At 39.6% G+C, this 10,855-nt stretch overlaps 1 long non-coding RNA gene across 1 annotated transcript; it reads right to left on the reverse strand.

The window, feature by feature from the left end:
* Positions 1–515: 515 nt before the first annotated feature.
* Positions 516–8,762, reverse strand: LOC141580430 (uncharacterized). Its single transcript, XR_012512627.1, has 4 exons — positions 8,655–8,762; positions 7,252–7,325; positions 5,440–5,486; positions 516–2,417 (listed from the first exon to the last, which is right to left on the reverse strand). It is a non-coding gene; the product is annotated as an uncharacterized LOC141580430 (long non-coding RNA).
* Between the last annotated feature and the right edge of the window lie 2,093 nt (positions 8,763–10,855).

Here is a 10,855-nt window from a genome sequence, read left to right on the forward strand (position 1 = left end):
GGCTATTGCTGCAGATTACTTTGGGCTGGATTTGATAATAAACAAACTGCTGGCTGATCAATGGTAGAGATAACTACTGCTGAGAGTGTACTGGAAAACAAGTAACTATGACTTTAGGGCCCTGAAATATTCAACTCCTATAGACCTAGTGTACAGGAACAAAGGGACTGAGTGACAACACCATGGCCCTGGGATGCTGGCTGGGAAAGGAAAATCGTTCAAGGTTAAGCACAGAGTGAGAACTACCAGTGATAAAGCAGCATAACTTCCCCGGGGGCAAGTTGTATTCTATGAACCATTAGTATAACTCTTGTACTTTTCCCACAGTGTCTAAAATGATGGTGAGATAATTGATTTTGCATGAGCGATTTCAAGCATAGTATGTAAGAAATATTACAAGCCTACTCCTTACTTGCTTGCCAAAGCAACCTTAAGAAACTGGTAAGAAAACATATTGTTTACTTAGGCACAGTGAAAGTCCTTTATATCCCAGATGCTGAGCAGCAGGGCCAAGCCGTCCTTGTGGGTTGGCAGTGCCCTGTCAAGGATTCATGGGGTTCATCAGGTTTTGATGGGAACTTAAGTTGATATGATAAAGGTAGAAGAGGTGGTGATCTAGGTAAATACTACCTTGGCTAAAATAAAGTTCCATTGTTCCTGTTTGACAAGCCATTGTGGGCCAAGCAGCCAGAGAAAACTTGTCAGAAACAGACATCCAGAGAACTACTGCACAGGGAGAAGTGAGCCGACGCAGGTCTCATAAATGACTAGTGGGGCAAGTGAAGGTCTCTATCACATGACTGGAGATCAACATGGACATTTCATGTGTTGCTCCTAACAGGTCTCATTACTCTATGATCAGACATGCTTGTTTGCTTTTTTCATATGGGATGCTTTGGGCCGCATTAGATCAGTATTTTTGCAATGACTCGGGTGTTCACAATAGTGAGACTGTAATAGGAACTAAAAAGGTAGGGGAAGGGGTAAGTTTTCAAAGCCTGGCTTTCAGACTGTTGGAACACGGGCAAAGCTGAGAACTTGGGAAATGTGGCAGAGCTTGCTCCAGAGAATCCCTGGCTCCCCTTCTGTGCTGACTGCACAAGACAGGGCAGAGACTATTCTGATAAGAGCCACAGGGCACAAGCAAAATCCCAGAAGCACTTTGAAGGATGCAGGGACAGGTGGAGCATGGTGATAAGGGAAACCAGTATTCTACAGACAAAGATGAATTAATCACCCACACTGGAGGAACTGTCTCAACTCATCTGCTACTAGGCTTTGTTTTCAGAGATGACACCGTTGATGATGCTTACAAGATAGAATGAGATCAGATTTGCCAAAGGGGCATGTGTGGGCTCCAAGCCCTCCAATCCCTCCCCAGCCGCACCCAAAAGATAAACTTCAGGGGACGAATTATACTTGGTATAAATGGATATTTTTGTCTTGCTTCCCTAAAGAAGCAACCATCAGAGGTGACTGTTAATATCACATAAAATGGGCATTGTTTTGGGAAAAACAATTTTTTTTTTTTTAAGAATTCCAATTAGGCAAAGTTTTTCATTTCCTGAGACCTTTTTTGTAAAAAGCAAATTAAACCTATTTCAGGTAGACCCTGAATGACTGTCATTCGATTCTGTTGGGGGCATTTACTCTTGGCTGTGCCTAGAAAAGAAGATTCACAGTAAATGGCCTATGGGGGTGACTGCAATTTACCCCCATGTTTTCATAAATGGAAGCAGTCAGGCAAAGAGCACAGCTGTCATGTTTCCTAAACACACATTCAGGGTGGGAGCTACTTGAGCAACAGCCAATATGACAGGCAGGTTGCCTCATACAGCAGATCTACAATTTTATTAGCAACAATTTGAACTGTTCAGGCAGGTTAAATGCCTTGTGTTTATGTATAAAGACAGATCAGTTCACTCATCTTGCATTTTCCTTGGCTGTTGATCAGTTCTAGAAATGAACCTGCAATGTGCTCGGTGTTCCCTAATAGTGGAAATGGTCAGTGATCAAAAGAAGAGGAAAGCAGACCAGATAAATGAAAGATTCACCTGGACCGGAAATCTGAAAAGGTCTGTTTAATCTTCTTCCCCTGCGCATCTTGCCGTTGCAGATTCCAATTGGAGTGGAAATGCCAGGTTGCTCAGAGAGACGGCTGTCCTTGTAATGTGTCTTGGCCAATTGGAAATTGGCAGCATTCAGGCTCTCCTGAGAACTTCTTCTTGCCAAGCTCCTAGGACATTTCCCAAGACTTACTGGATTGGCCAATTGTACAACATTTCACTAAGCACACAAACTTTTCATAGTGCATTCCAGACTTTTCAGAACACTGAGTTGTTAGCAAAGTGGGGAAAAAAATGGGAGTTTCATTCTTGTCTACGGAGATTCTTCCAAATGTCATCATCATGGGCTCCCTAAACGAGTGAAACATAATTCAAATTCCCTTTAATGTAGGGCTAACTAAGGGACACTTAAATTTAGAGGAAAAACAAAAACATAGATAAAACCCCTTTAACAAATTAATCAAAAATTCGATTTTGGTCCTCATAAGAACTTAACCTTTTGTTCAGGATCAGTTATAACATCATTAACTTCATCCAAAGAAATATATTTATCCTGGGAACAGAATAGAAAAGGTCAAAAACTAGATTCCAAAGCTTTAAAAGAGAAAGATAGATCTCTAAATTACTAGATGAATTCAACCTTTTGGAAAAAACAGTTTGTATTTATTAAGAAGGTTTTTACTGTAGCAGGGCAAAATTACTAAATCCTTAGCTGAGAACCAATGGTGGGAATTAGGTGAATGCGTACTTCACTTGAACACCTCTAAAATTATGCTGTTTATTCATGTATAATTAAAAACCCTCAGAAAATATCCTGCAGCCTGTGATGGGGGTCATTAAATAAATTAGACTAATTCTGATTTTACAAATGCAATTGTAAATTAAATAAAGTATCAAAAACAAATTCAATCACAGCTGTTTGGAAGAGTGTGTCCCTTAGAAACTTCACTTATCACCAAATAATATAATTAGGCACTTACCAAGTGACAACTGAGTGATGATTATAGCAGGCAAAGCAAAAGGGCAGAAGTCTTAAACTCCCAGAAAAGTCACTCACAGAGAGATCACAATCAACCACAGAGGGTATTTACTGACTAATTTTGTCTGACTTTCTGGTCAGCAATAGTGTTTTGCCAATTGGTGACTAGATCCACAACCAATGTATCCATTAGGCACAGTAGTTGCAGGACCTAAGGCCTGCAATACTTTTAGGGGTCTATGAAAATGTTTTAATTTGTTTTAAAAGTAGAAGAAAAAAAAACTTTGAAGTTAAAGAAAATGGTTTAGCATATAATGTTAATAGGTTCATCTGCATACCAACCCAGTCATAAAACAGAATTTTTAATTTGATGTTTATGGAAGAGGAGTCCATGAAGGCAGAAGCACTCAGGACCCATGAACTCATTAGATGACCCTGTCTAGACCTTCCCACGGGACCCCAGCTCAGTCAGCGGCCTTGGTGAGTGGCGGGAGCCAGGCAGATATAGGAGGGAAGATGGAAAGGAGGCAGGCTGAATGAAGTACAGAATGTGGCCAAGAGCTTTACGGCGTAAGACTAAAGGTGCAGGCCACATGTAGGCAAGAGCTCGTTTATACCAAGAGGGTGGCAGGCCTGAGGTTATAGGCCATATAAAACCAACAGCTCTGTTTTCCTCACCACCGTATGTCCATATCAGGTGTGGTGCCTGAGGCATAAATATCTAGGGTGTGTTATGGAAACTACGAAACAGAAATAAGAAAGGAATGTGTCCCTGTCATGCAATCCTTTACCCTACTTCTATAACGACTAGCACTAGCTATACTGATTCCTCGACAATATGCTGACTTCTTTTACATCCATCTAGATCCACAGACTGCTGCTGGGAGCAAATGCACACTGAGGCAGGCTCGGTGGTGGCTAGACCATGGATTTCAGTTTTAAGTCTGATTCCTTCACGTATCAGGACTGGAACTTTAAGAAAGTTCTTTACCCTTTCTAAATCTCAGTTGCCTCATACAGGCCATGACGATGATATGTGCCCCCACACTAAATGGGACAGACAAAAAGAGATCATGTGTGTCACCTGCTAAGCCCAATGACTGCAACAGACTTAGGCTCATTTTGTGTCTATTCTGTATTACCTAGCATACAGCCATGTTTCATAATATTTCTTTACTAGTGGCCCTGAAATTCACCTCTAAATATTTTCAGTTGACTCATTTTCCACACAACTGTTAACTAAAGCTATTCCTAGATTGAAAAGCAAAGGTGAACAGAAGCCAGTCAGCCGCTTGGTGACCCAATTGATTATCATGTATTAACGTACACGATCACAAGGTCCCACAATAGGCTGTCTGCAAGCTTGAGGAGCAAGGAAAGCCAGTCTGAGTCTCAAAACTGCAGAACTTGGAGTCTGATGTTCGAGGGCAGGAAGCATCCAGCACGGGAGAAAGATGTGGGCTGGGAGGCGAGGCCAGTCTTGCCTTTTCACGTTCTCCTGCCTGCTTTTTCACTGGTAGCTGATTAGATTGTACCCCCCAGATTAAGGGTGGATCTGCCTTCCTCAGCCCACTGATTCAAATGTTAATCTCCTTTAGCAACACCCTCAGACACCCAGGAAGAATATTTTGCATGCTTCAATGAAATCAAGTTGACACTTAGTATTAACTATCATAATCTAAAAGTTAATAATGTTAAAAATTTTCAAATGGTTTTAGCGGTATAGTCATTAAACTTTTCTGTTGTATTCTGAAGTATCGAGAGTGTTTTCTCTCCCATCTCTCAATATCTCAATGTGAGTAGCATCTAAATATTAAATATTGATCAGCTTATGTATAAAACTTTTCCTTAAAGTTTTTAGTATTAAATTCTATCTTTTTAATCTGAAAATTTATTAGAAACATTCTTAAATAAGGAAAAACACCATCCAATGCCAATGAGTTTGCAAATATAACAGGGAGTTGTTTCAACACACTGCAAACACAAATGGTCTAATATATTTAAAAGGACATGATGCAATTAAAAGGATGCCTGTTGGTCCCATGGGCTCTGTCATCTAGCCCCATCATCTATTTAGACAAGGATTATTTCTACTCATTATAACAAACAAATTGAATAATGTGATATTCAGGCCTTATAAGGTCACTTTTTAGTTAATTTTAAATTCTTCTGGTTAATGTATACAATTATGGTAAATGTATTTCTCTTAGAAAGTGTTTTACAGTTATTCTGTGTCCATTTGAACCCTTCGAATGAAGCCAATTAAGTCCCAACTGTGCATTATTATTTCTGTTATAGGCAGATGACTGAATTTTATCAATGTCTCCTCTAGTAGCCAAATCACACATCTACTTACTACACTAAAAATCATGCCTTTCTCCTTTGCTGTCCTACCTTTGGCTTCTTCCCAGTTTTTCTCAGGAACTAGTAACAATCACTCCCTGAAAGATAGATGGGAAAATCTTCATCACTACTCCAATAATACTTTTACTTTGGTCAGTTCATAAACAATCTTTTTCTCACTAATATATATTTTAGATATTTAACTCATACGTAAATTGGGTTTATTCCAGTCATTTCCACAAGGATTCTCCTCGTCATCTTGATGCAGAGTTTATACTTTGAAAGATAATCCTAATGCTCTCCTGACCAGTCACTTCATTTGCAGATAAGAACTTCTGAGCTTTTATTTTGCTTACTAACCGAGAACATGCATGTTAGCCTAATTTATATTATCCCCGCTCTACCTAACATAACATTCCAGAAAACAGACATCACTCATCAAGCACTTATCAGGTAGTTCCATCAGGCTATGCCAGTTACGTCCCCAGGTCATTCAATACCACTGGGCTTTCTCTTGCAGCTGTCAGTCTCTTTAAATCCCGTCTCACCTCCACCCTTGTCCTTTCTTCTTGCTTTTTTTTTTTTTTTTCATCTTTTTAAAATTTTTTTTAAATTTTACTTTAAGTTTCAGGATACATGAGCAGAATGTGCAGGTTTGTTACAAAGGTACACATGTGCGTGGTGGCTTGCTGCACCGATCAACCCATCATCTAGGTTTCAAGCCCCTCATGCATTCGGTATTTATACCTTATTTTCTCTCCTGTGTAGTCACACCTGGCCTTCTTCTCAGTCTTTTTTATTTCCCCAGAGCAACTTCCATTAGGTTCCCCAGCTCTCTATGCCTTCTTTTCAGCTGCCTTCTTAATTTTCGAATAATCTCCTACCCTGAGGCCCTTCTATCTTCATCTTCAACTAGCTTCTGAAAGCCCCCTTCTGCCGGGAGCTTCATTATGCTGATTTGCCTGCCAGCTACATTCTCCAGGCCTCATTCGCGTGAATGCTGTCCTGGCCAAATCAAAGTGCAGGCACTTTAGGAGAAAGGTGCTGTCTGTTTCCGTCTCTTCTAAAGTACCATGTCTGGCTCTAAAAATAACATCTCCCATCAAAATAATATTCTTTAACTCAGTGTCAGAGCCCATCACCCAAGGCATGGCCAGATCTGCCAAGTCAGCTGCCTTTCTTCTTTCAGATTCTTTTTTTCAAGTTTTCTAGAAGTTCTAGGGCCAAAAGCCTCCCAGAAGGTGAAAAGGAAGGAGAGATTTTTTTTTTTTTTTATAATAAAAGGATAAGAAAATCCATTGTACATATTGTAGGGTCATTTCGTGCTAGCAGCAAAAGAGCTGACTATTCTTATGATATAGAAATGAAAAGATGGGTGATTTAATAAAGAGTTCTGAGGCTTCCCTGGTCTTATCTCCCATCTCTTTCATTTTCAGAGATATTTTGAAGAGAGTTTAAGCAATAGTAACAATCTGTCATTAGTTTGGTTCCCTAAAATCTCAAGTTATCCCAAAGGTTTTTATTGTTGTTGTTGCTGTTGGCTTTTTATCTTTAAAAAGAGTAATTACTCAAATATTTTTAAAATTACCAATCATTGTATAGTATGCAAGCAAAGTGAAATGTGGTATTTTTTATGTTTGTATATATATACATGTAGGGAGATTGTTCAAGCTAATTTTCATTCCATTTACATTCAGAAAGGAAAAGGTCTCTATATTTCAGGGGTTGTCCATAGTATTTTGTTTTTATGGAAACATTAGGAAGAGGAAGCAAATTATGCAGGACTCCATTTAGTTTTGATTGCCTCAAAATACAAACTGCTGAGGTTTTATAGGCTTGCACTAAGGAAAGAAAAATACTTACCACCTAATTCCAGATATCTGTGACTTATGAACCACTAGACATAAAATCATTGAGTCTCCAGGGCAAGAAAGAACCTAAAGTAGAAACAAGGAAATCAAGCCAGTCAATAATGAAGATCAAAAGTAAAACTTTCATTCCTGAATAAGCTTTTTTTGAAGTTTTGCAAAATTTGCCTTTTTCAAATATATTTGTTTTGGGCCTGCATACCTCTGGTCAGAATCTTCATATTCCTAATTTCTAATTGGTTTTCCTAACTCAATCAACATGCAAGGTAAGTAATTTACAAGGAAATGCTGGGACTTGATTATTTTTTAAGTTAAAATAATTATGTGTTATTGATTTACTTTAAAAAGGTCACACATTCAAATGCCATCAGGAGCTAAACGGATAGCCTATTGCATTGCACGACTCCAAGGTACTAATAATTCCTGTTGTATTCCACATAAATGGTGGAATGTTAATAATACGTAAAGGGAGCTGGGAAACCCAGTGGACTGCCTACAACAGGTAAAGTAAATGTGTAAAACAGCCCTGGACCAAACTGTAGGAAGCAGAGGGGCCTGTTGCCAAAGAAGGTTGCAGTACCCTGCAAACAAAGAAGATGAAATGCATATCTTCAAACTGAATTTTGGATAGTAGGTCACATGTTTATGATTTCATTCTATAAGTAGATTAGGGAAGTATTTGTCCATGGATAACTAGATTGTATCTCCTATATTATTAAAATTATTCTAGTACCATGTCTGATCTTCAGATTTTTTTAAATTCTCTTTTAATTACCAGATATTAAGGAGAATTTAAAAATCAAAAGGCAGTATAGCAGTGGTGTCCATGCTATACCACAAGCAGATAGATCACTGCTTACCTTGTCTATTAGTACAGGAATGTAATGATAAATCTCTTTGTTTCCACGGCAACACATAATTTTTGGATCCAAATGAGGCTATTATTTAGACATTCTGTGCTTCTTTGCGTCTTTGTCCTGTCCACATCTGCCCAATCATTTTTCAACAAAGTTCATTTTTTCTCAATAAACAGGCAATACTCTGCAATGTGGCACAGTCTTTACCCACATAAAGCTTACTGTTTAGAGAAGTAACAAATATGTACACAAACGTATGTGGAATTGCTATACACCAGTTGTTTTTGAAATGCAGTAATTGCTACAAAAAAGGGAAAATGTGGGGGATATAAGAAAGGCAGTGAATGTGTCTAAGAGAGAGCTGCACCTCCATGTTTATCACAGCACTACTGGTAATAGCTGAAATATGGAATCAACCTAAGTGCCCATTAATGGATGAATAAAGAAAATGTGGTACATAAACAATGGGTTGGTCCATTCTCATGCTTCTATGACGAAACACCCAAGACTGGTGATTTACACAGAGGTTTAACTGACTCACAATTCCATGTGGCTGGGGAAGCCTCAGAAAACACGATCATGGCAGAGAAGGAAGCAAACACATCCTTCTTCACACGGCAGCTGGAGGGGGAAGTGCATCGTGAGAGCTCACTCACTATCACAAGAACAACATGAAGGTAACCACCCTCTGATTCAATTACCTCCCACAGGGTCCCTCCCATGACACTTGGTGATTATGGGAACTGTAGTTCAGGATGAGGTTTGGATGGGGACACAGCCAAAAAACAAAAAAAATGAAATATTATTCAGCCATAAAATAATGAAATCCATATCATACAAAATGAAATATTATTCAGCCAAAAAAGAATGACATCCTGTCATCTGTGGCAAAATGGATGGAACTGGAGGCCGTCAGTGAAATAAGCCAAGCACAGAAAGACAAATATCACATGTTCTCACTCCTATTCTGAAGCCTAAAAAGTGGATCTCATTGAGATAGACTGGTCATTACTAGAGGCTGGAAAGGAGGAGGGGATGAAGGGGGAAAATCACATAAAGGTATTTAATAACACTGACCCAGGTACCTAAAAATAATAAAGATGATAAATTACATATGTATATTTAACCCCCATTTAAAAAAATTAAAAAGAAAGGCATTGAAAATGGTTCTTGAAGATGGACCAGTTCAAAGTCATCTCAGAAAGAAGTAGCTGGCATCATGCCACACATAAAGCATCATATTATGAGGAAATAAAAGTAAGAAAAGCTGTGACCGATTTGAACCGTGTGGGTGGATCCCATGGAAGCTGTGGTGGAGGAGATGGGATGACAAAATTATGAGACAGAGAAGTTGAAGTGATGCCTTACTGGCTGCTCCATTTTAGGCTAATTTCCTTTCTCCAGGTCATTTCTTCTTCTCCCCTTTAGATAATACAGCCCAGGCCTTGGACTGCCTCCATTTTCTGGTCACCCTCACATCCGTTTTGATCTTATCTATTCTTGTGGATTTAAATGCCATGTTTATTTAGATGACTCTGAAGTTTATGTCTCCAATGCATACCCTGATTTCAAGACTTGTACACCCAACTGCCATCTATACCTACAAGCCTGATAGGCATCACAGAATTAAGAGTATTATCTTGGTCTATTTGGGATGCTATAACATAATACCACAAACCAGGTGACATAAAAAACAGAAGTTGAGTTCTCACCATTCTGGAGGCTGAGAAGTCCAAGATCAAGGCACATTCAGTGTCTGACAAGGGTCCACTTCCTCTTGGACTCTGCCTTCTCACTGTGTCCTCACATAGTGAAAGGGCCTAGGAGTCTCTCTGGGGTCTCTTTTATAAGGGCATCAATCTTACTCATGAGGGCTCTGGCCTTATGACATAATTACCTCCCAAAGGCCATACTTCTTAATACCTACCATCACAGTGAAAGTTAAGCTTTCAACACAGCAATTTGGGGAAGACACAAACATTCAGTCTATAGCAAGAATTAAAACTGAGTTCCTGGTATTCTTCGCCAGCCCACTTCTCCACCCTTCCCCTTACAAGCTGATTTTCTTCCAGATGCTCAGACCAAAAATCTTAAGGTGACTCTTGACCTCTCTTTCTGTCACGTCAACAATTATTTTAAAAACCTGTTGCTCTACCATCAAAATACAACCAAAATTTGACCATTTCTCAATACCTTTGCTGCCATCACTCTGGATTGAGTCACATCACCTCTCACCTAGGTTTCTTCAATATCTTCCTACCAGATCTCTTTGCTGCTTCTTTTGCCCTCTGCACACAGAATTCCCAGCAAAGGAGTCAGAATGGTTCTGCTAAAATACCAGGCAGATCACGTCTTTCCTCAGCACAAAATACTAAACCAGTACCCATCTCGCTCATAGGAAAACCCAGATCCTTACAAGGACCATACAAGTTTTCTTCGCTCGGCTTCGACCAAGGGTGGCCTCTTTGTTTTCGTGCAGCTCCCACCTTGAGGTCTTTGTGCCTAGCATTCGCTTTCTTGGAGGCTTTCCCTCTGGGTACCCATGCAGCTCCCTCACTTTCTTCCACCTTTTCTGACTTGTCACCCTCCCACTGAGGCCTACTCTGGCCCCTGTGTCTAGAAGGGCACCCTTCCCTGATTCCCACACATTCCCTTCCCTGACTCATTGTTCATCTTAGACCTTATCACTGTCTGACACACACATTCTATATATTTATCTTGTTTATTCTCAGCTCCCTCTCT

This window comes from Saimiri boliviensis, chromosome 11 (assembly GCF_048565385.1).
Source record: "Saimiri boliviensis isolate mSaiBol1 chromosome 11, mSaiBol1.pri, whole genome shotgun sequence".
Classification (NCBI taxonomy): domain Eukaryota; kingdom Metazoa; phylum Chordata; class Mammalia; order Primates; family Cebidae; genus Saimiri; species Saimiri boliviensis.